The sequence below is a fragment of the Amblyomma maculatum genome, chromosome 10 (genome assembly GCF_055883805.1).
Source record: "Amblyomma maculatum isolate TAMU_Amacu chromosome 10, ASM5588380v1, whole genome shotgun sequence".
NCBI lineage: Eukaryota > Metazoa > Arthropoda > Arachnida > Ixodida > Ixodidae > Amblyomma > Amblyomma maculatum.
Genome location: NC_139353.1, coordinates 132,180,309 through 132,202,679, shown reverse-complemented (window position 1 = coordinate 132,202,679; position 22,371 = coordinate 132,180,309).

Here is a 22,371-nt window from a genome sequence, read left to right as displayed (position 1 = left end):
TGTTAAAAAGCAGCCGCTGAATTAACCTCCCGCGGTAAGCGCGCTTCAGGCTAAGAATCACGCCCTGATCGAGAGGCTGTAAGACAGACGTGCAATTGGGAGGGAAAAACCTCAGCTCCGTGTTAGTGAGCTTGACTTCGTCGGAGTGATGCGCTGAACAATTGTCCAAAAGCAAGCAAACTTTACGGCCCTGCCGCTTCATGTCGCGGTCGAATGCCATCATCCACTCGGTGAAAATAGCGCGGGTCATCCATGACTTGTTGTTCGCCTTGTACTGCACAGGTAGGCTACGAGTTCCCTTAAAACAGCGCGGCTTGGCACTTTTGCCTATGACTAACGGCGGACGCTTGTCCGAGCCATCCATGTTTGTGCAAAGCAGCACTGTGATGCGTTTTTTGCTGTGTTTGCCGCCGTGACAGCGCTGCCCCTTGAAGTCGAGCGTCCTAGCCGGCAACATCTCGTAGAATAGCCCGGTCTCGTCGGCGTTGTAAATGTCTGCAGGCGCGAAGTTGCTTAAAATTCCGGCCGTGTTACTCGCCTTCCAAGCAGCTGCTCCGTCCACGTCTGCTGACATTGACTCGCCGCATAACACTTTTCCAACGATGTTATGGCGGGCCTTGAAACGGTTTAGCCAGCCAATGCTGGCTTTAAAATCATCAATGCCAAGTAGGCATGCATAGTTCAAGGCTTTCTGCTGGACGATGCTTCCGGACAGGGGGACGTTGCTGGCTCGTGCTTCCACAAACCACGCATGCACTGCTTTGTCCAACTCTTCATGGAGGGGCCGCGTCACCTTTTTGTGCTTCGAGGATGTGCCTGAAGCAAGTGCCATTCTCACGCTGTCCTTATTGCCTAGAATCGTTGACAGCGAACTTGCAGGAATTCTGAAGTCTTCAGCAATTGCCGCTTTCTTCCTTCCGCTTTCTGCTTGGGCGATTATTTGAGCTTTTTGCTCAAGGGAAAGAGGTTTGCGTTTTTTCACTTGCGTTGCCATCGTGTCCTGCGGATGAAAACTCGTCGTTGTCGAAGAGAAAGGCAGCGAGTGACCAACGCGACCACGACACAAAGCCAAAATGGCGGAACTGCAATCACGTGATTTCATGCTTAATGTGGCTTTGGATTTGACTTGGACTTCTCGCCAATAAAACTAGTTTCGGTTTCGATTTTGAACGCGAAAATTTCGTTGAAGCGGAAACGCTCTGCAAAAATGGTTCGTTGTGCAGAGAAATTTAGGCCATTAATTCTTATAGGATACTCGCGGGGAATAAAAAATTATTCGTTGTCGCGGAAATTTCGTTGTGGCGGTATTCGTTGTGGCGGGATTCAACTGTATCCGTATTTGTTTTCCAACAAATCGGACATGCTACTGCGAAAGAGGGGCATCCTTTTCGGAGACAGAGTCGTGCAAGACTTAACACGTTCAAAGGCGCGAGAACTAGCTACACTGCTCATTCCAGAGAAAGCCACAGCGGAGGAAACGGCAGTTAAAACAGTGGTCGAAGCGGAAGATAGCAGGTCAGAAAACTTTGAGAGCGAGGCATCTCAAATAAGTCAACTTGAAAGTGAGCTTGATGAGACGCGGAATGAGGACGTTCTTGAGAATAACCTCTTGCCGCCAGTGTCTAATAATCTCACGAGACTTTTAAGTGGAACCCGAGAGGACTTAGCTATGGAGCAAGCCAATGATCCTAAGATACAGGAGCTTCTCAAAAGGACGGAGCAGATAGGAGAACTAAAGAAATCCCAGCTGTCCGATCTGGGCGAGATAATAACAGAGTTTGAGGCCTGCTTCGTGGACAGGCCAGGTAGGACTGATTTGACTGAGCACGATATTGAGCTGACTTCAGACGTGCCAGTGCGATCAAGGTGCTACCGATTCTCTCCAAGGCAAAGAGAAATTCTGGATAGGGAAGTAACTCGCATGCTGGAATTGGGAGTAATAAAACCCTCGGAAAGCGATTATGCTTCGCCTATGATCTTAGTAGAAGCTCCAGGTAAAGACCCTAGGCCTGTGGTCGACTACCGAAAGCTAAATTCTCTCACCAGGGATCAAGTGTATCCTATTCCGAATATTGAGGAGAGAGTAGAACAGGTCAGTAGAGCGGCATATGTGACAACGCTGGACCTTACTCGAGGATATTGGCAAGTACCGCTCACTGAACGCGCCAGCAGATACGCGGCTTTCGTCACTCCGACGGGCAGCTACCAGCCAACAATAATGAGTTTCGGGCTCAAAAATGCTCCATTTTGTTTTTCCCGACTCATGGATAGGGTTTTAAAGGGGTGTGAAACATTCGCGGTGCCTTATTTAGATGACATTGCGGTTTTTTTCCGACTCATGGGCGGACCATATGGTACATCTAAGAGCTGTACTGAGCCTTTTGCGTCAAGCTGGGCTAACCGTAAAGGCCGAGAAATGTTGCCTGGCAAGGGCGACCGTGGACTACTTGGGTCACAATGTAGGTCAAGGTTTCAGGAAACCCAGCGAGATTAAGATTTCTGCGGTAGCAGACTACCCGCGGCCGAGCACGAAGACGGAAATTCGAGCATTCTTGGGTCTGACTGGATACTACAATCACTACATCCCTAACTATTCAGCTTTGGCCAGCCCTCTGACCGACGCTCTCCGCAAGACAGAACCGACAAATGTAGTCTGGGACGAACAAAAGGAAGCCTCCTTCGTAAACCTGAAGGCTGTGCTGATTCGCCATCCGGTATTGCGAGCTCCAGACTATGACCGAGAATTCACGGTCCAGTGTGATGCCAGTGATCGAGGGCTAGGTGCTGTTCTCTGCCAGAGAGATGACCACGGTAATGAGCACCCCGTGCTCTACCTGAGCAGAAAACTGAGTTCTAGAGAGAGGGCTTATTGCGCGTCAGAGAAAGAGTGCGCTTGCATTGTATGGGCCATTCAAAAATTGCAGTGCTATCTTGGAGGGGCCAAATTCACCGTAGAGACGGACCATTGTCCCCTGGCTTGGCTGCAAACTGCGACATCGAAGAACAGTCGCCTTCTGAGGTTGAGCTTGATTTTACAGCAGTACAATTTTGAAATAAGATACAAAAAGGGGAAGTTAAATGGGAATGCGGACGCGCTTAGCCGCTGTTTCTAAGCGGTCCGAGGTGTTCCTCACCATGTATCCAAATTGATACTCAGGTTCTTTTTTTTTTTTTCGTGCGCTTGAATATATGTGACTATGTAAAGCAGCACGTTTGGTTTTCGAGGCATACGTGGGTCCTGAACGTCTTGAGAGTGGGCTTTTCTCGAACAACAATGGCAGTTTTCTTTTAAGCTGGTCTCTTCAGACGGGAGCCGAGTGCTTGCTGGGACATGTGGTTGAGTTTCAGACAGCTCGAGCAATTTGGCCTACGACAATCAAGACAACGCGACAAGCAACAGCGAGCTTCAAGCGTTCATGTGCAGGCCATTAAGTCGTCTCTTCATGCAGCAGCTGCGACTGCTGCCCTCCGAGACTCTTCTGGCGGGGGAGGAGGCTGTTACGACCGTGCATCATCCGCACTTGCGCGCTCTATTGTTCGCCTGTGGGCATGGATAAGTGCTGTGGGTATGTGCTGTTGGTACAAGGGCGCTAAGTGAGCCTGTTTCCAGGAATCCTTTTGTGTAAGCCTGTTTTGCTTTGTGGACACCCTGCAAATGCCAAATTGACCCTGTCAAGAGAACGCCTAGAAAAACACAAAGAAATGTCCCCCTGCGGGAAATAGCGGGAAGTGCTTTGGTTCAATTGTTCACCCTTCCCGTCGAGAAGCCCTATCGTCCAGGGAGGAATGCCCACTGTCCAAAGGAGACGACAGAGTGACACGTCCGCTGACGTGCAGGACAAGAAAGGAGCATGACGCATACGGCCGTTAAATGATTTCCCGGGAATGCAGGAAAGATTTGCAATTGTCGAAAAGGGGCAATGCTGGGAGCAGTATGTGGCGCGCACATGCTTGGGTTTCTGAGAAGGAAATCCACTTGCCGGAACCAGCCTATCGTTTCTTTGCTGAAGAATAGAAATGTACCTCCTCTCCTCGCCGTTCCCAAGCTTTTCCCACCAACAAGTGATCACGCCCAACGAATTAATGCCGGACCAGTCAGTGCCTCAGACCATCAGTGCAGTGATGTGTTCGATTGGATGCCGATATCTGAGGGGCGTGCCCTGGAACTGGTTGGTCAGCATCTTCAGAGGGGGGCTGGACATAGGGGGTTTTAAGGACGCTGCAGAGCACGAAAGGACGCTCTGAGCCCTGGGTAAACGGCTCATCCAGAAGCTTCTCGCTATGAACTCTTAACGCTTGCTGTTTTGCTAATGTACCCTTCTTTTTCATGTAAATAATCATGTAAATAAGTTTTCTCAAAGTGCCATTAAACCTGCTTGTATATATTTTACCATCTTCGAAGATTCAATCCTTCATGAACCCGGAGTCTCTGCACGCTACCAAGTGAAGGCCGGGTCGACTTAGCCCCAGCTTCACGACACGCCATATTCGTACTACTTCTTCCTTCCATTTCACCTCTGTTGTGCCGCATGCCTAATACGCGATTCATATATGCTCGCATGAACGACAAATGCGAAGTAATGGCCAACGCAAACCCAGCCAGCGAATCCGGCGCTTCGTCGTCGGCATTGGTGTCAAACACGTCGGGTTCGTCGAGGCCTGGCGTGCTAGTCAATGGTAGGTGTTTTTGTTCACAGATTTCTGTCTGCATACCGTGTCTGCAAACCGTTTAAAATGTTAAACTTGACTCGAATGCACACAAAGACCACCTTTATTGCTTTTCTGCTTAGAATATAATAATAACCCAGGTATCACCGAAATATTAGAGCAATGCATGTTACATTTTTGTTTCAGTCAAATATTATTTTGATGTTGTTCCTTTTGTTCTAATGTTTCAGCAATGTTACATATACATTTAGCTGTAATGGTTCAATAAATACTTAAACAATAAAAATGTAACATGTATGCAACATAAGTGTAACATTCGTGAAAATGTAGAGCAACTGAGCACGAGCATGCAGGCCTACTGCTCGTAATGGTACGCAGCTTGAACGCTTTTCAAAGGCCACAATACAGTATACAACAACTCAATAATACAGCATAACCCCTGCACTCACCTCTGAACGAATATCATTTAGTCAAGGTTTTATATCTATCTCCGACAGGTGTTCCATGAGTGATAGTGGCAAATGGATAATAAACAAACTTTCTAACAAAATATTAGGGCTGTGCTTGCATTCTACAGTGCACATCATTTCACAGCTCATGTTGAAAAGAAGTTGCATTAAAAAAAGTAGTTATTTGAAGAGAAGGGGTAAAAGTTTTGGACCTAGTGTTTGAATATGCTATGTTGCTTTATAGTTATTGAAAGAATAATTAAACGTCTAGAAGACAACATTGAAACATTTATTCATAACATTAAAATAATGTTTATAATGCAACATAAAGTTATTGTATAACATTATGATAATATTAAAATGTCAATATTACTGTAATGTTTCTTTTGAACGTTTTAGCAATGTCATTTTTATGTGACAGAAGACAACATTCTTGCAACTTGAATAACAATTTTTTAACATTATTCTAATGTTCGGTGCTACCTGGGAATAATATAATAATAATAATTAGTTCACAGGAAAGGAAAGGCGCAGTAACATTACGATATTCCTTGAGGTACTGTTTCAGGTGTGTATAACTGTGGTTTCAGGGGCCCTTTAACAGCGTACTACTTTTTTGCGCGGAGTAATCGTGTGTGTGGCGTTTACTGCAGCATGATGTATCTAGCTGTTCCAAGGACGTACATAGAACTATGTACAATCTCCTTGATCCCACTATAATGCCGATTGGAGAAAAACTATTTCCTCGAAGTGCTTTATTCATGAATATGTTAGAAGCGTTTTTATTCGTATAATGCAGACTCGAGCAAAAAGTTTGCTTAGCACAGCAGTCAGAACCCTGCCCATCCGTGAGAAGTGAGCTGTACTGGAGGCACCTATCACTTTGGACGAAATTAAATCAGCCATTTCTGGCCTTCACAGCCAGAAATCTCCTAGCCCAGATGGCATTACTAACAAATTCTTTATACATTTTCGCCTTGCTTAGCGCCTTTTCTGATGGAAGTTTTCCAAGCATCTTATGATGTGGGTTTCCTGCCTCCCACTTTCTATTTCGGCCACACAATATTAATTCTCAAAAGCAAATTTGATACTAATCGGTTGAAAACTGTTGAAGGATATCAATTTCCCTCTGTAATGATGATTACAAAATTTTTGCCAAGGGTCTTTGTTGTCGTTTGCAGCTGGTCATTATTCTACTGAGACCCGAGATATGATGTAGTAAAAACTAGGTAATTTTTTTACATAATTGAAATTTTCAGAGTACACAGATAATTCTGATGTAATTCTTTATTTTCTATGACATTTCCTTGAAGTTATCAGATTTGCAATATATTGCACACTAAGTTGTCAAAAAGTTGCACATTAAGTTGTCAAAAAAACTATGAAACATGATGTCATAGACATACGCTTTTATTGACCCCTCTGGTCTCATTTCTCATTTCTTCTGCAGCCAGTGTTCCAACACCTGCTTGCAGACTTTTGGTCCACAAGCTCCAGCATGTGTGACGCGTCCAGTTTGCGCACGGATGGTGACGGAAGTGAAACAACTGCTGGCTTCCGAAGTTGCAAGACTTCGCAATCACTTTCAGCTGAGACGAACCCCTTGTCAGAGGCAAGTAGAAAATGGGCGAGCACGAGCCTAAAGTCCAGCAGTTGCATGATGTTTTTTCTCGGTGTGCCCTGCTCTCGATGGTCTTGCTTGTAAAGCAGCCAAGAGTTCACAACCCCAACATCCATCATGAAGACAAGGGTCCGAACCGTCCACTTCTTTGTGCGCATGGTTGTAGGGTAGAAGCTCAGCATTCTGTCACAGAGATCAACACCCCCCATGTAAGCATTGTACTCTGCGACAACTGCTGGTCTCTTGACAGCAACGTGTTTTTGCCTCTGCATGCCGCAGGCTCCATGCCCACGTGGGCGAAGTCCAACATGATTGGTTTGTTGTCGTACCAGTTCATGACGCATATGTTCGAAACGGTGCCGACACACTGAGACATTGCCCCACGCGACCTTCAGTACGCATTTCCCGGTCACCTTTGAGCTTGAGCCCTTTCGGAAGCCGTGACTTCATGATTGTGCCTGTGTCCCTGATATTCTTTTCAGCCTATGACTCAAGAAGATGTGTTCCTGTAAAATATCGGTCAAAATACAGGGAGCTTCCACGCGGTAAAGTCTCTGCCAGCTTCAGCACAATGGCAGCCCCGATTCCATGTTCTTTCTTTTGTGCGAGTCTTCCTTTTCCCTGAAATATTTCAAAATTTCCACGCGGTAAAGTCTCTGCCAGCTTCAGCACAATGGCAGCCCCGATTCCATGTTCTTTCTTTTGTGCGAGTCTTCCTTTTCCCTGAAATATTTCAAAATCTAAGACAAGACCTTGAGGGCTTGCAAGATAGAGTTCTCAGGCCTGTTGGGTTGGGCTTCCCAGGGCACTTCCCAGTGAAGGGAATAATCTGCTCGTCAACGCAGATTTTTAGTGAGCGTGGCAGAGTGCAGAGGCAAGTGTTTCTGATAATTTCAAGAAGAGGACGAACTTTCCATAGCCGATCGGCTTCTTTACCTTCATCGGAAACAGTGAGGTCGTTGACGACCTCAAGGTTCGATCGAATAAGAAAAAAAAAAAAAAAACGATCTCTGGTTATTTTGTCCGCCACGGCGGCGACACGCGTTCCTCGGCTCCAATACATTCTCGCTCGAGGATAACCCAAGGCACTCATGAGCAATGTAGCTCCAAGGAATACCTTCATTTCCCGGGGAGATGAGTTTACTATCCTCCTGTGCGCTAGAGGTACGAAACTTCTGTCATTTCGTGGAGAAGCTGAAATGCCTGCTCATTCATGTACCTTGTGCAATACTGATTCGCATACCAGCCGTAGACGACGGTACATCAGGTAAATCGGGAAGGACGGATGCGTAGATCTGCTTCCGAGGCCACCTTTCATGAGAAGGCATGACTCTGTTGCAAGCACCGTTATCGCAGTCATCGAATCGCAGTGGCAATCCTGCTCCTCTTCATCTGCAATAAATATAACAAATGACATAAGGGGACAGAAGTGGGGTGCAGCTCAATTTTAAAACGAACGGCGTACATAAAATTCTACCTAGAATTCGGTCGCACTGCTCATTCGCTTCTGCTCCATCCGGGGTATCTTCAGAGTCTGACAAGTCCAAGCTGGAATTGTCCCCATTTGTCGCCATCCTCTCAAGAATTTCAAGGGCAGAAGTATCAGCGGCATCTAAAGAGATCTTTATTATTTATTTGCAATATATAGACCCTTATATATATATATATATATATATATATATATATATATATATATATATATATCGCAATCCTCTCAAGAATTTCAAGGGCAGAAGCATCAACGGCATCTAAAGAAATTTTTATTATTTATTTGCAATATATAGACCCCTATATATATATATATATATATATATATATATATATATATATATATATATATATATATATATAGCAAATCAAAATAATTGGTTCTGTTGAATGTAGTGACAAAGAGTCAACATTGTCCTGACGTGCAACCTGTTGAACATCGAATTTACGTTTAATATAAAGAAGAAAAGAGAAAAGTGAAGGCAAAAATAGCGGTGGTGAACGAGATCTTAGTAGTTCATGAGTTCACAAAACTATATTCAAGAGCACCTCAGCAGTTTTAAACATATAAAAACGATTTATCTTGGCGGCATCGGTAGAAAACCTGCGGTAAAGTGTAATTGAAGAGCTTAATGTCACCACTTTTGATGATGATGATGCTATGTGGCTGTCCCCTTTGCTATGCCTTTGCATCGGTGGGCCCAAAAATGCACCCATGGAGGAAGGAAGAAGCACCCTAGCCATTGTTCCTGTTTGTTACCATGAGTGCCATTCGTGCCCACAGTTGCATGAAACGTCAACAGATGGTGCCGCCCATCTCTGTTGTAGCGGAGGCAGTGAAGCGGAAAAGCAGTGACCTTTGTGTCGGTCTTGCGTGCTGAGAGCGCGCCTAGATAGATTTGAACGAGAAAAGGGCAGTTTAGTGTCTCGTGTGGATAATTCAAATGAAGTAGGTTTATTAAGGGCAGAAAATCAGAATCTGCTAGGACAGCTTCCTCAGATGGAAAAAAAAAATGGCTGACTTTGTCCTTGGAACTAATGAGGATGGACATTCCAGTGCGGGCCACGTGGCTGGGACCAGCACTGGAATGGAAGGCATAAGCAAAGAAGGTCAGGCGGATCTGAACCAACAGTTATTTAGAAGCAGCTACTAAGAAGTCGGAAAAAAAGGAAGAAGTAAGGAAGAATGAAAATCGCAGAGAGGACACAGATAACCGAAAGCAGCTGGAGCCAACAGTTGGGAGAGGGAGAGAGAAAGCCCAAGTGCTTATCGCCGGAGATTCTAACATGAGCAGGTGCAAGCGAGATATCTTGGAATGTGTAAAGGGTGATAAGCGAGTGTTAGTTGGAACCTTCCCAGGGATGAAAATGAGGACAGTGCTGAAAGAGAGTAAGAATAGGCTGTTGAAAAATTCCGCAGAGCGCAATATGGTGATAGTAGCCGCGGGGCTAAACAATATCCTAAATGGTGACGCTGTAGGAGTGGTGGAAAGTTTAGCTAAGGGAGATAACATAGCAAGCGCAGATAGTTGTATGCACAGCACTGAAGGTACTAGGATCAAACGGAAAGCTGGAAAAGGACGTGGTGACAGTTATCAGGACATAAGAAAATTAAGCCTGGAGAAGCGTTTCGAAGTGGTTGAGGTAAACAGGGAGGTGCATAAAGTAGGTTTTGGCAGGGCTTTTCAGCGAGATGGCATTCATTTTAACAGGAAGGTGGGAGCAGAGATTGGCTGGCGCCTGGCAGGCAGGCCTGTAGCTTTTTTAGGGGGTCCGCGAGGGCTCTGTGCACAGAAGTAGTTAGAAGTGACGCAGGAGAACGCGTAATAACGGAGGCTGAGCCCCAAAAATGGCAAGGTGAAGGTCGAGAAAGAAAAGTACAAAAAAGAGATTTAGCACTAGGATCAGCTAGATAAATATGCAAGGAAGTAAAAAAAGAGCGAAATGGCTAGAGATAGAACAGCAGTTGAAGGATGACAAAATAGGTGTGTACGCTCTATGCGACACTCATCTCGGGGATCTAGAAGATCCGCCTTTTATAGAAGGCTACGTCTGGGAAGGGTGCAACAGAAAGAGAACGGAAAAAAAGGGTGGAGGGGTAGGTATATATATATATGTTGATACACCAGGGAACAAATTGGAAAATAATAAAATCATCTTGTAAAGAACGTCTACGTATCAGGGACAATTGCCGGCATAAGGACATGGCTAGAGGTAGTTTATTTACGAACGGGACACCAATGCAGGCAAGAAAACAAGAATCTTGTTGAATGCCTCAGTGACGATATAAGCCAGTTTGGAGACGGGGCCGATATTATTCCGCTGGGGGACATGAACGGCCACATCGACGATCTGGATGGATACATGGATTGTAACGGGAAGCTAATGCTAGATTTCTGTGAGCCACACGACCTAGTTATAGTAAATAGAGAAACAAAATGCGAAGGACAAATCACGTGGGAATTCCGCAACAGACAGACGACCATTGGCTACTGTCTAATGTCGCATGGAATTTATAGCAAGGTCACAAATATGGAACTAGACGAAGAAGGGGAGTGTAATCTGGGAAGTGATCATAAACGTATTAGTCTGCAGATGGGACCCTTGATGAAAAGAGAAATAGAACTTAGACAAAAAGTAAACGCAAAATTAAACGATGATCAAATGGCGCAGGTAGCAGCAGACATAAAGGAAGCAATAGAGAAACGTCCCATGGAAGACTGGGATTATGAACAGGTTGAACTACTCATAAGGAGGAAAATTCAGGAGGTTAAAGTAGCAAACCACTGGAATGGAAAGAGGAAGAGGGAGCCACGGAACTGGTGGAATAAGAAAATCAGGCAAGCCATTGAACAACGGCGGGCTGCTTCAAGGGAACATCGAGAGGTAAAGAAAGCACAGGTATCTCAAGAGGAAATCGACCAAAAATGGGAATCGTATCGACAAAAGAAACTAAAATAAAATAAAGCAGTCCACTGATCGCTGGATGGCTGACATATACGATGCCTCTAGAGGCGGACCGAGAAAATTCTGGAATCATATAAGCTGGCTAGCTAAAAAAGAATCAAAGAAAGCAGGACCGGATTCAAGATAACGATGGAAATTGTTTAAAGGGAGACAAATCAGTGAACTACATTACATCAGTTATAGCCGAGTCATTTATTAACGATGATAGGGTCATCTCCCTAAATCAGGAAGCAACACAAGATAGCAGAATACAAAGCAGCTTAGAACTGACCAATCTAAACTGAAAAAAGGCAGAAAAAAATATTCCAAAAAACACATCTACAGGAATACATGGAATTCCGATCAAGCTGATTAATGAACTTGGTCCAAGAAGTAAGGAAATGTTAAAAGCTTTGGAAACAGTCATAACGAATAAGCAAATTCCGGACAGCTGGCAGCAGAGTAAAATGAATTTGATTTGTAAAGGGAAAGGAAAAAGGATGCATATAAAATCCTACATGCCGATTACCATAACATCTGTTATATACAGGTTGGCCATGCAGGCGGTGAAATTAAAGGTGCAATCATGGGTAGAAAGTAACAAGGTACTTGGAGAACTTCAGAACAGCTTTAAAAATAGTAGACGCTTAGATGATAGCCTGTTTGTGCTTACCCAATGCATCGAAATATCTAGAGCGGAAAATAGACCTTTGTATTTGGCCTTCCTGGACATAAACGGGGCGTACGGCAACGTAAACAGGGAACTCCCGTGAAACATATTAAAAGAAGAAGGTACGTATCGGTTATGAGATAACAAAGTTCCTACAGGAAATATACCGGGATAACAAAGTAGAAATTACATGGGAAGGGATAAGAAGTACGGAAGCTGTCAAGGTATGCAAATAATTAAGACAAGGTTGTCCTCTATCACCGCTGCTGTTCATGCTTTATATGGTAAACATGGAACGGAGGATACAAGAAAGTAACCTAGGCTTTAACCTGTCATACCGATTACGTGGAAAGGCGGTAGAGCAGCGCCTCCCCGGTTTGATGTATGCAGACGATATTGTGCTGCTAGCTGAGAGTCTGGAAGAATTGCAAACTCTAGTTAAGTATTGCGGAGACGAAGGGGACGCTCTAGGCTTCAGTTTTAGCGCAGTTAAGTCGGGTATGATGATTTTCAACGGCTCAACTGATCGTCGCCTTAAAATACAAGGCCATGAAATACCCAGAGTAGCAGAATATAAATATCTGGGGGTATGGGTAAACGAAGGATTGGCATACATTGGAAAGCATGAGCAATCACTTAAGGCCAAAGCGCGAAGGAATGCCGGGATAATGAAGCATAGGGCATTGTGGGCATACAACAAGTATGAGGTTTTGAGGGGTATTTGGAAAGGAATTATTGTGCCCGGACTTACTTTCAGAAATGCAGTTTTGTGCCTAAAATCAGAGGTACAGTCGACATTAGAAATAAATCAGAGATCCGTCGGACGATTAGCACTAGGTGCCCACGGCAAAACCCCAAATGAGGCGGTACAGCGAGATATGGGCTGGGCATCTTTCGAAGTACGGGAAGCTCGGATTAAAATATTATATTAGGAACGCCCAAGGAAATTGGTAACAGATGGGCAGCTAAAGTATTTAAATGCCTATACCTAAAAAGCGTTGACTCACAATGGAGGAAAAGAACTAGGAAACTAACGAGTAAGTATGCTAGTCACAAGGACGAAGAAATAAAGAGCGTTAAGCAAGAGGCGAAAAACGCAGAAGGTAAAAATTGGATAAATTCGATGGAAAAGAAGCAGTGTGGAATTATACCAAAAGTGGAAAATGCAGATCAGGAAGGAAGCTTTCTTTGATAACTCAAGAGGCATTGCCCTACTGTTTGAAGCTAGATCAGGGTGCCTTAGAGTTGCAAAAAGAAATTTAACAATGAAGATGACGCATGTGCTGTATGTTGTTACTCCAGAAAAATGAGCATGATTGCTACCACCCAGTTTCAAAGGGAACGCTTCTATATTGCGTCCAACCATTCATTATCTTGGACAGACTGTTTTGGTTTCGCTGTCAGCCAACTGAGCTACATGAGCTAGATAGGCTTAGCCCGGTTGCCTATGTTGAAGAAATTAATAACTTAGAGGCAGAGCTTCAACAATTTGCGACGGAAAGATACAAGGAGGCCCAGATAAGATCTAGGACCCGAAGGTTTCTTGACGAGCAATCTTCACGTCGGGCCCTCAGTGATGAAAGAGAGAATGTTCTTACGAAGGGAATATTGGAAATTCAGTATGGTGGTTGCACATATAGGGATGCTCCTAGTATTCTTGCTGCATTTTATGACTCGTCAAAAGCTGTTCGGTAGTTGTGAAGATCCAAATCAGGGTTTCGATTATAATTCCTTACTTGAGAACTTTCCTCGACTAGACGATGAGAAATGTGCTGTAGTAGAGGGACCCATCACTTTGGAAGAAATTAAATCAGCCATCTCAGACCTTCAGAACCAGAAATCTCCTGGCCCAGATGGTATTACTAGCGAATTCTATAAAACATTTTCGCCTTGCCTAACGCCTGTTTTGATGGAAGTTTTCCAAGCATCTTATGATGTGAAATTTCTGCCTCCCACTTTCCATTCAGGTCACAAGAGCAAAGATACTAATAGGTAGAGCCGGCGCAGTGGTTACGGCGCTCGACATCTGTTCCCAAGAACGCGGGATCGAATCCCGGCCTCGGCGGCCGCTTTTCTGTGGAGGCGAAAAGCAAGGCGCCCGTGTTCTGTGCGATGTCAGTGCACGTTAAAGAACCCCAGGTGGTCGAAATTTCCGGAGTCCTCCACTACGGCGTCTCTCATAGCCGGAGTCGCTTTGGGATGTTAAACCCCACAAACCAAACCAAACTAATCGGTATAAAACTGTTGAAGGATATCGTCGAATTTTCCTCTGTAATGTTGATTACAAATTGTTTGCCAAGGTTCTTTGTTGTCGTCTGCAGCTGGTCGTTATGGACTTGATAGGTTCGCATCAAGAATGTGGTATCAGAGGGCGTAGTATTCAAACACACATCCATATTAAACGTTCAGTAATGGAGACAGTATTTGACGAGACGGGCCAAGCATCTCTGATTAAAATTGACCTGGTGAAGGCGTTTGATAAAGTTCGGCACCATTTCTTGTTCGCGGTCTTGGAGAATGCAAACATTGGTGAAGTTTTGCTCAGAGGCATAATGCTGTTTTATATATGAACTCATATGCCGCGAGAAATAACCGGTGCCACTCAACTGCGCCGGATCTCGCCATCTGGACCAGCCATAAGAGCACAGCTTCACTCTGAGTACGTGAAGAAGTTTAGGAAAGAATGGCTGCAAGACCCAAAGATACTGCAGAAGTTCCAAATGTAAATGAACGCTGTTAGTGCCGTTAAAGAGTAGCCGTGGCGACTGTTTAACGGCACAAACAGCGTTCATTTACATTTCGAACTTCCAGTAACTTTGGTTCCTGCAGCCATTCTTTCCTAAACTTCTTCACGTACTTGAAAGATACTTTAGTCCGCCGGATCACACGCACTACAACGACTAGCCGACTCGACGATTGCATTAACAAATGCTGCAGAAATCGATTAGAGGCGTAGTGGGCGTGTTCCAATATTCGTCACCTTTACATTGTCACGTAGTGGTGACATGGTCGTACACACCAATGAATACACAGGCGTGATGGTACTGAAATTAACTCTTTAGTGGGTTGACTTGCGCCCGCAAAAGAACAAAGCAACTCGGAGGCGGCGATAGCAACAAACGTGCTCGTCGATCGTCGAACTAAGAATGCCCGTCGCACTCGTCAAAGTTCAATTTAAAGGCTACTCAGTACAATCTAGATAACGTCGCAAACTGCTACTGGCACAAAGTGGAACATTGTCGAAACATACGCGAGTGATCGGAATTTTCGTTACAGATCTCGGCGCATCTTGCGCTACAACGAAACTGATAAAGGTGTGACTCACGACATCGAGCATTAATAATCAAAGAATACAAGACTGATACGCGACCCAGAATCAGAGTAATAAGGCCGTATGCCGGCGGCTGCCAAAAAACAACATATGGTTTTGTAGGTTTCGCGGCAATATATTATACGCTCTTTTTGGTTATGAAGTGCCGTCGGTCTCTTCCTGTAAGTACTTGGATATTATACCCCAGTCACACGGCACTTCTCCAAGGTGTTTACTGCAAAGGAGCTTTATTGCATTAAAGGAGCAAAACTAAAAAGGAGAAGCGGCGCAGCTACACGGCAAGCGCAAAGGAGATGGATGAGGATGATGATAGGCATTCTCTGTGAGCGCCATCTGTCGAATGACAATCCCAATGGCTGTCAACCGCTGCGCTTGAAATGGCGCTAGTAAAAGCTACCAAACTGAAGTAGACGATATCTTTCATCTAGAATGATAAGTGAATAAGACTGGCCTTGTTTATGTTAGGAAAAGTAACCGACTTATTAATATAGAAAGATTCTGAAGATTTGAAGCATGAAGCGTATGTTTAGTAACAAAAGTTTTTCCTTTATCCTTTCCATTCTGACCACGGTAGACGCGCACTCGTCATTCGGCCTGGTTCCGCGTGTTCGCGTGCGAAGCATACTTTGCTCGTGCGAATTTTGAAGAAATCTTTATAGGGTGTGTTACAACTACGAGTGACGAGACCCAAGACGTGAAAGCAAAGAGCGAAATCATAACAAGGAGTGTCGATGCGGCTGTTGAAACGTTCTAACTCTTCTATCAACACTCGAGATGCTTAAATTTCGCTGAAATGCAAAGTGAACGCCTAAAGGGCCACCCACATGGAGCGAAAAACTGGCGGCGTCGGTGCCCAAGAGAGAAAACGCACGAGCTGGTCCGCTTCAACGAGGCACTTTTCACTCTAAATGACATTTCAAGAGCAACACATAAAATAAACAGCGCCTAAATTGCCCCCGATAGCGCTTGTATACAGCCTTCGAGTACGCCCGACGCCGCCAGCAACAGCGTACTGCAGGCGCGTCGCTCTGCAGCAGGGTTTGAGCGAGTGTTGTTGAGCGAAACGTCGAAAAAGGTACCGCTTCGGCTGCATCATCAAAATAGGCAAAATCGCAATGCTTACAGCACATTATGACGCGACCTTATCAAAGCGATGCCGCCCGCTAGCGCGGCGGGCATCAGTGCCGTGCGCTGCTCCCTAGTCGTCGCTAGGCCTGTTATGTTTCGCACCGATCGGCACGTACATGAAACAGCGCTATGAAATTTTCCTTCGTGCCATAGTGAATGATCTACTCATAGAACTGTCTAACTCTCAGTCTTGTTCTCTAGTAATAAAAGCAAAGTGTGATTAATTTCGGCTTCACGTTTTAGCGGAGGTGGCGTGCAAGCGGGCCGGAGCAGCCGCGCCGCAACGGCGGCAGCCGGCTGTGAACAGAAACTTGCTTGCAATGCAGTTGTCGCTCCCATACAGCGACCCGATACGGCTTAGCGATCGTCAAGAAAGACTCAGGTTTGGCATTCGGCTCATTATTTACGGGAACAAAGAAATTTAGCGCACTTTTTTTTCTTTGGATCGCCGGCGCGCACTACTCCAAGCAGCAGCCGGCTTGATCAGCGGCGAACGGCCGTCAGGCGACTGTTCGCAACGTTTGCCGCGGGAAAATCGCTCCATGTGGGCCTTCCTTAAGTAGCGTCAATTAGACTTAAATATAATGTTAAAATTATATTTGTGTCAACTTTTTTCTTTCTCTGTTTACTTTTTTTTTTAGTCCGCTCCGTGGCGTTCAGGTTCGGGCTGCTTACGAAGCTAAAGATAGTTAAAGGCCGCTGACGACCGCCTTTCCCGCTACGGGCCCTTATCGCAAAGGGCTCACGACTTTGCCGTGTAGCTGCGCGTCAACCGCCTTTGAAGCAAAGAACCTTAATTCTCAAGGCCTTACAAGTGCCCGCGTGACAGGGGTATTACTGTAACGCAAAGCCTTCTAATATCATGAACATCGCTAACGAGGCTAATCGTACCTTTCGTTTCATACGGCGCAATCTACGTTTTGCCACCCCATTCGCGAAATCATTAGCATACCTAACTTTGTCGTCCTAAACTTGATTATGCTTCAGCAATATGGGATCCCCACCATTCTAACCTTTCTTTAACCTTATAAAAAATAGAAAATCGTGCTATACGTTTAATTTATTCTGATTATTTATACTATACAAGTGTGTCTGCTTTAAAATTAAGAGCCAATTTACCTATAGCCTTGAAACCAGACGGAAAATTTCTCGATTGTGTTTTTTTCATGTTTTATTATTCATCTTTAGGAGAATCAGTCATATCACCCGCTTATCGCCTCTCAAGCCTTAATAATCACCATAAGACCGACTACGCCCCCTCCGCAAGAACTACCGCTTATTCTCGATCTTTTTCAGTCACATCATCCCGGGACTGGATTGATCTACCACATGGATCTACTGAAGGATGCGCATGAGAGTTAAACAACAATGGTCTTGATAGTGTTCTTAAAATGAATGGCTCTGATATGACTGGCGTGCATCAAATCAGAGCCATTCATTTTAAAAACGCTATCAAGACCATTGTTGTTTAACTCTCATGCCCATCTCTCATGTAATTCCCAATACCAGGGGCCTTTGAGGTATCAAATAAATAAATAAAATTATTGACGCCATTGCGCTCACAGCAACTTTCCTTACCAGAAATTGAAAGAAAAAGAGAACATGGGATATCCTTTGACGAAATATGCTGGAGCAGAGAAAGCTGCCACACACACAAGAGTAATCAAACTGTGTCTAAAAACCACCAATTGTCTTGTCTTCCATACATCTTTTCTCGCGCTAAATAGTGCAAAAACCAATAAATTTAGTGGGAAAATAGCCAAATTGGCAACACTGGTTAAGCCTTTCATATGTGCGGGAAAATAGCATCTGGGCTCGCTCGCCGGTTGTTACGTCAGCGTTCATGGCGCCATTTTAACTGTGGTATACGTGCAGGGCGGTGATTATGGTTCGATTATAGAGGGTGCGCGAAACCGATCCGCATCGAATAAGAAAAGTGCATAGCTAAAAGCCGAATACCAACCGAGTATTGGTGCGAATAGCCGCCACTTATGCGAATATTCGCATAGCTGCGGCGCTACTGTACAATGCTGTAACCAATATAGTTACAGCTGTTAATAAGACACTGTCACGAGTAGTTATATGAATTCTATTACCTTACATATGGGAAATCTACTATACCTTTCTGCTGTTGACGACTAAAAATAGGACGATTTATAATAGAAGGACGTAACCGGTTAGGCAACAATGCGCATGCATGGAATGCTGCGTTACTCTGAGCACGCGCACTCGTGCTCCGCTGTTACCCAATTTCCCTAAACGATAGGGTCCCGCTTCACTAAATCTCCTTAATAAACTAAAGTGGCACTTCGGAAGGAGGAGGAGGAGAAAACATTTATTTACAAAGAAATGATTTGCGAATATGGTAGAGGCCTTCGCCCTGCAGTGGGTATAGTCAGGCTGCTGCTGCTGCTGATGATGATGATTTGCAAAGGGAGGTGCGTATGGTTGTGGAGCTGAGTGGCAGACCCTATGCCATGGACGCCATTGGCCGCCGCCGCTGCCCGAGCTCCCTGGACTAGGGCACTTCGGAACATGACACATGTGGCCATGAACTGGGATGACCTCCAAGGTCGGAGTTCTATTAAGGCAGGCTTTGTTAAAGTTGTCTGAGCCCTGCCGCTGTCACTCTGGTGCACGAATGGACTGCCGTCGATGCACGGAACCTTTTGGCCTGTTCATACTGATCACGACAGGATGGTATAGATGACGTTGGTGCGGGTCCTGTTTTTGGAGCAGCCCTTATGGAATTCGGGAGTATACCGCGAGAAATAACCGGTGCCACTCAACTGCGCCGGAGGAGGACCACTCTCATCATCTGAACCAGAAGTGCGGACGTGCGTCGCATCGGCTTTAAGAAAATTCATGGTTTCAACCAGCCACGTTATCTGCAGCGCCTGAAAGCTAGCAGGACAGGATTTGTGAAATCATCTGGTACTCGTGGATACCATCCCTATCCAGGTGGATCAATTTTTGTGGCACTTTGCGGGGCTTTTCCTGACCATCAAATGCGACGGCCGAGCTAAGCCTTTTAGGCCTAGCCAGGAGCACGGCCGGATGTATGCCAACTCATCGACGCAAATGGCGACTGCAAGGGGCTACGACCCGGAATCCATGCAAGTCGTGGAGTCTGCGAAGCAAAAACAGGCCGTTTTTTGACGATTTCACCAAATACAACATCAAGAAGTGGGAGAACAAGTTCGAAGCCGCGAACTGAGAGTTGCTGCGCCGTGTCGGCGGGAACGCTGGCACGTGCCCGGGCCAACCTAAATGATCAAACTCTACAAGACTTTACGACCTAGATTAATGATTGCTGGACTCGGAAGTGCTACCGAATGAATGGAAAACATCCATAGTGACTTTCATCCCCAAGGCCGCAAAAAGATAAACACAGACAATTTAAGACCAATCTCTCTCACGTCCTGCGCCGGTAAGCTTATGGAGACGGTAGTAAGGCAAATGCTGTCTGACTATTTGGAAGAGCACAAGCTGCTGCCGTCCTCTGTGTTCGGCTTCCGACCACATTTATCAGCGCATGATGTACTGCTCCAAATTAATAGGGAATATTTGATACCCCTTTCGGGAGTTCAGGAGACAGGGCTATTTTGGCCCTGGATCTGACAACGTTAAACAAAGTAGAATTCAGAAAAATTTAAACGCCACCAATTGCGGCGAGAAAACATTTAATTACATAAAAAACTTTAAAAAATCGGAAATCTTATATTAGATGGGCAATGAAAAATTCGAACCCATCGATGTGGGAACCCAAGGAATGCCTCACGGAGCTGTTCTCTCTTCACTGCTCTTTAACATTGCCCTCATGGGCCTCCCAGAGAGGCTCAGCGCTGTGGATGGCGTACGCCACGTCATCTATGCGGACATTACCATCTGGTCGTCCCGGGGCAACCTAGGACAGATGGAGGAGGCCCTCCAAGAGGCAGTCTCGGTAGTAGAAAACTACGCTCGGGAGTATGGTCTAGAGTGCGCTCCGAATAAATCAGAACTTTTGCACATTGAAAAGCATAAAGACCCAAGACAATACATACACATTTACGTAAACGGCATACCGATACCAGAGGCGAACACAGTTTGGGTGTTGGGATTACAAATTGATAACCGGGGTAACAATGCCACAGCCCTGAAAAAAATTAGTCTACCTGCAAACAAATTAGTATGATGATTGGCAGGATATTCGGCAAACACGGTGGACTTTTTGAAAAAGAAACTTTTCGCCGGGTTCAGGTGTTCGTCGTTAGTCGTGTGGTGTATGTGGCGCCCTACTTGAAGCTCAATATTGGAGGAAGTGGCGATTGCACTGGCTGCCACCCACTGAGACGCAGTCTACATAACGTCGGACTCGCAACAGGCAAGCCGAAATTACGTGCGGGGTAGGATAGCGCCACTCGCCCGCAGAATATTATTGGCACATACGAGAAATTCAGATTCGGCTACTAGTAAAAAACATGTTATATGGATGCCCGGTCACCAGGGGGTGGAGGGAAACGAGACCACTGACGCGACTGCCCGAGCGTTCCTCCCCCGGGTGTTCCGCTCAATCCTCCGGTTCTATCGAGGCAACCATACCAATCCCGCTCATAACTTATGTGGACATTACAAATTATTTACGCCTCTGCAGGAAGGCAATCCCGTGACCCGCCCAAGGTCTCGACAGATTTGAGGAGTGCCACCCTAGACGGCTCCAAGCCGGGTGTTTTCTAAATCCCGCCGTACAAAACACGTGGACCCGTCATTCACAGGTAGGTACAAATTCTGCGGGCTCCAAGCCGGGTGTTTTCTAAATCCCGCCGTACAAAACACGTGGACCCGTCATTCATAGGTAGGTACAAATTCTGCGGGCAGTATGCTGACCTATACCACATTGTGTGGGCCTGCCAGCAAAATACAAAAATAAAAGTTATAAAACAGCCAACTGGGGAGGGCTGGTAGGCGGCCCTGTCCAGCTCGGACCTGGAGGCCCAGCGTGCCGTGGTCCATAGAGATCGGTAAGCGGCGGCGGCCTATGGTGTCCCGGAATAGGGTCTGCCACTCACCTCCACAAGCATACGAACCTCCATTTCCGAAATCAATTCATTGTAAATAGATGTTTTTTTCTTATCCTCCCACCAGATTCGCCAACCGCCTTACCGAGTTTCCGTGAAGGAAAGAGAAACAATGCAGGAACAAGTGCGGGAAATTCTACATGGAGATGCCGCACCTGTCGTGCTGGTAAAGAAAAAGACGGGACGCTTCGGTTCTGTGTGGACTACAGCCGACTCAACAAGGTGACAAAGAAGGATATATATCCACTGCCGAGAATCGACGACACCCTTGATCGACTCCATCACGCCCGCTATTTTTCGTCTATCGATTTGAAAAGGGGATACTGGCAGATCGAAGTGGATGAGCGAGACCGAAAGAAGATCACGTTTATAACTCTGGAGTGCCTTTATGAGCTCAGTGTGATGCCGTTTGGCTTATGCACAGCGCCAGCGACATTTCAACCCATCATGGACACCGTGCTCGCCGGACTGAAGTGGCAGACGTGTCTAGTTTATCTGGATGACGTTATCTTTTCAAGCACCTTCACTAACCATCTTGTGCGCTCCGAAGCTGTTCTTCGTGCTATACAGAACGCCGGACTCACACTCAAGCTTCGAAATGTCGGTTCGGATATGGAGAGCTGAAGTTTCTTGGGCATATAGTCAGTTACAGAGGCGTGAAACAAGATCACGAGAAAACAGCGGCTGTGGCGTCCTTCCCACCATCATCGAACAAGAAAATTATCAGGAGCTTTTTTGAACTCTGCGCTAACTTCAGACGTTTCGTTGATAACTTCGCCGAGATCGCAGCGACACTTATCCACCTTACGAAAGATAGCGTCGAATTTGTGTGGAACGAAGAACAAGTGTTAGTATTCAGGCAACTAAACCAAGCCCTTTTAGCACCACCTGTATTAGGTCATTTCGATCAAAACGCCGACACTGAACTGCACACGGTTGTCTGCAACAAAGGACATAGGGGCAGTGCTCATACAATAGAGGATAGATGGATGGATGAAACATAGGAGCGT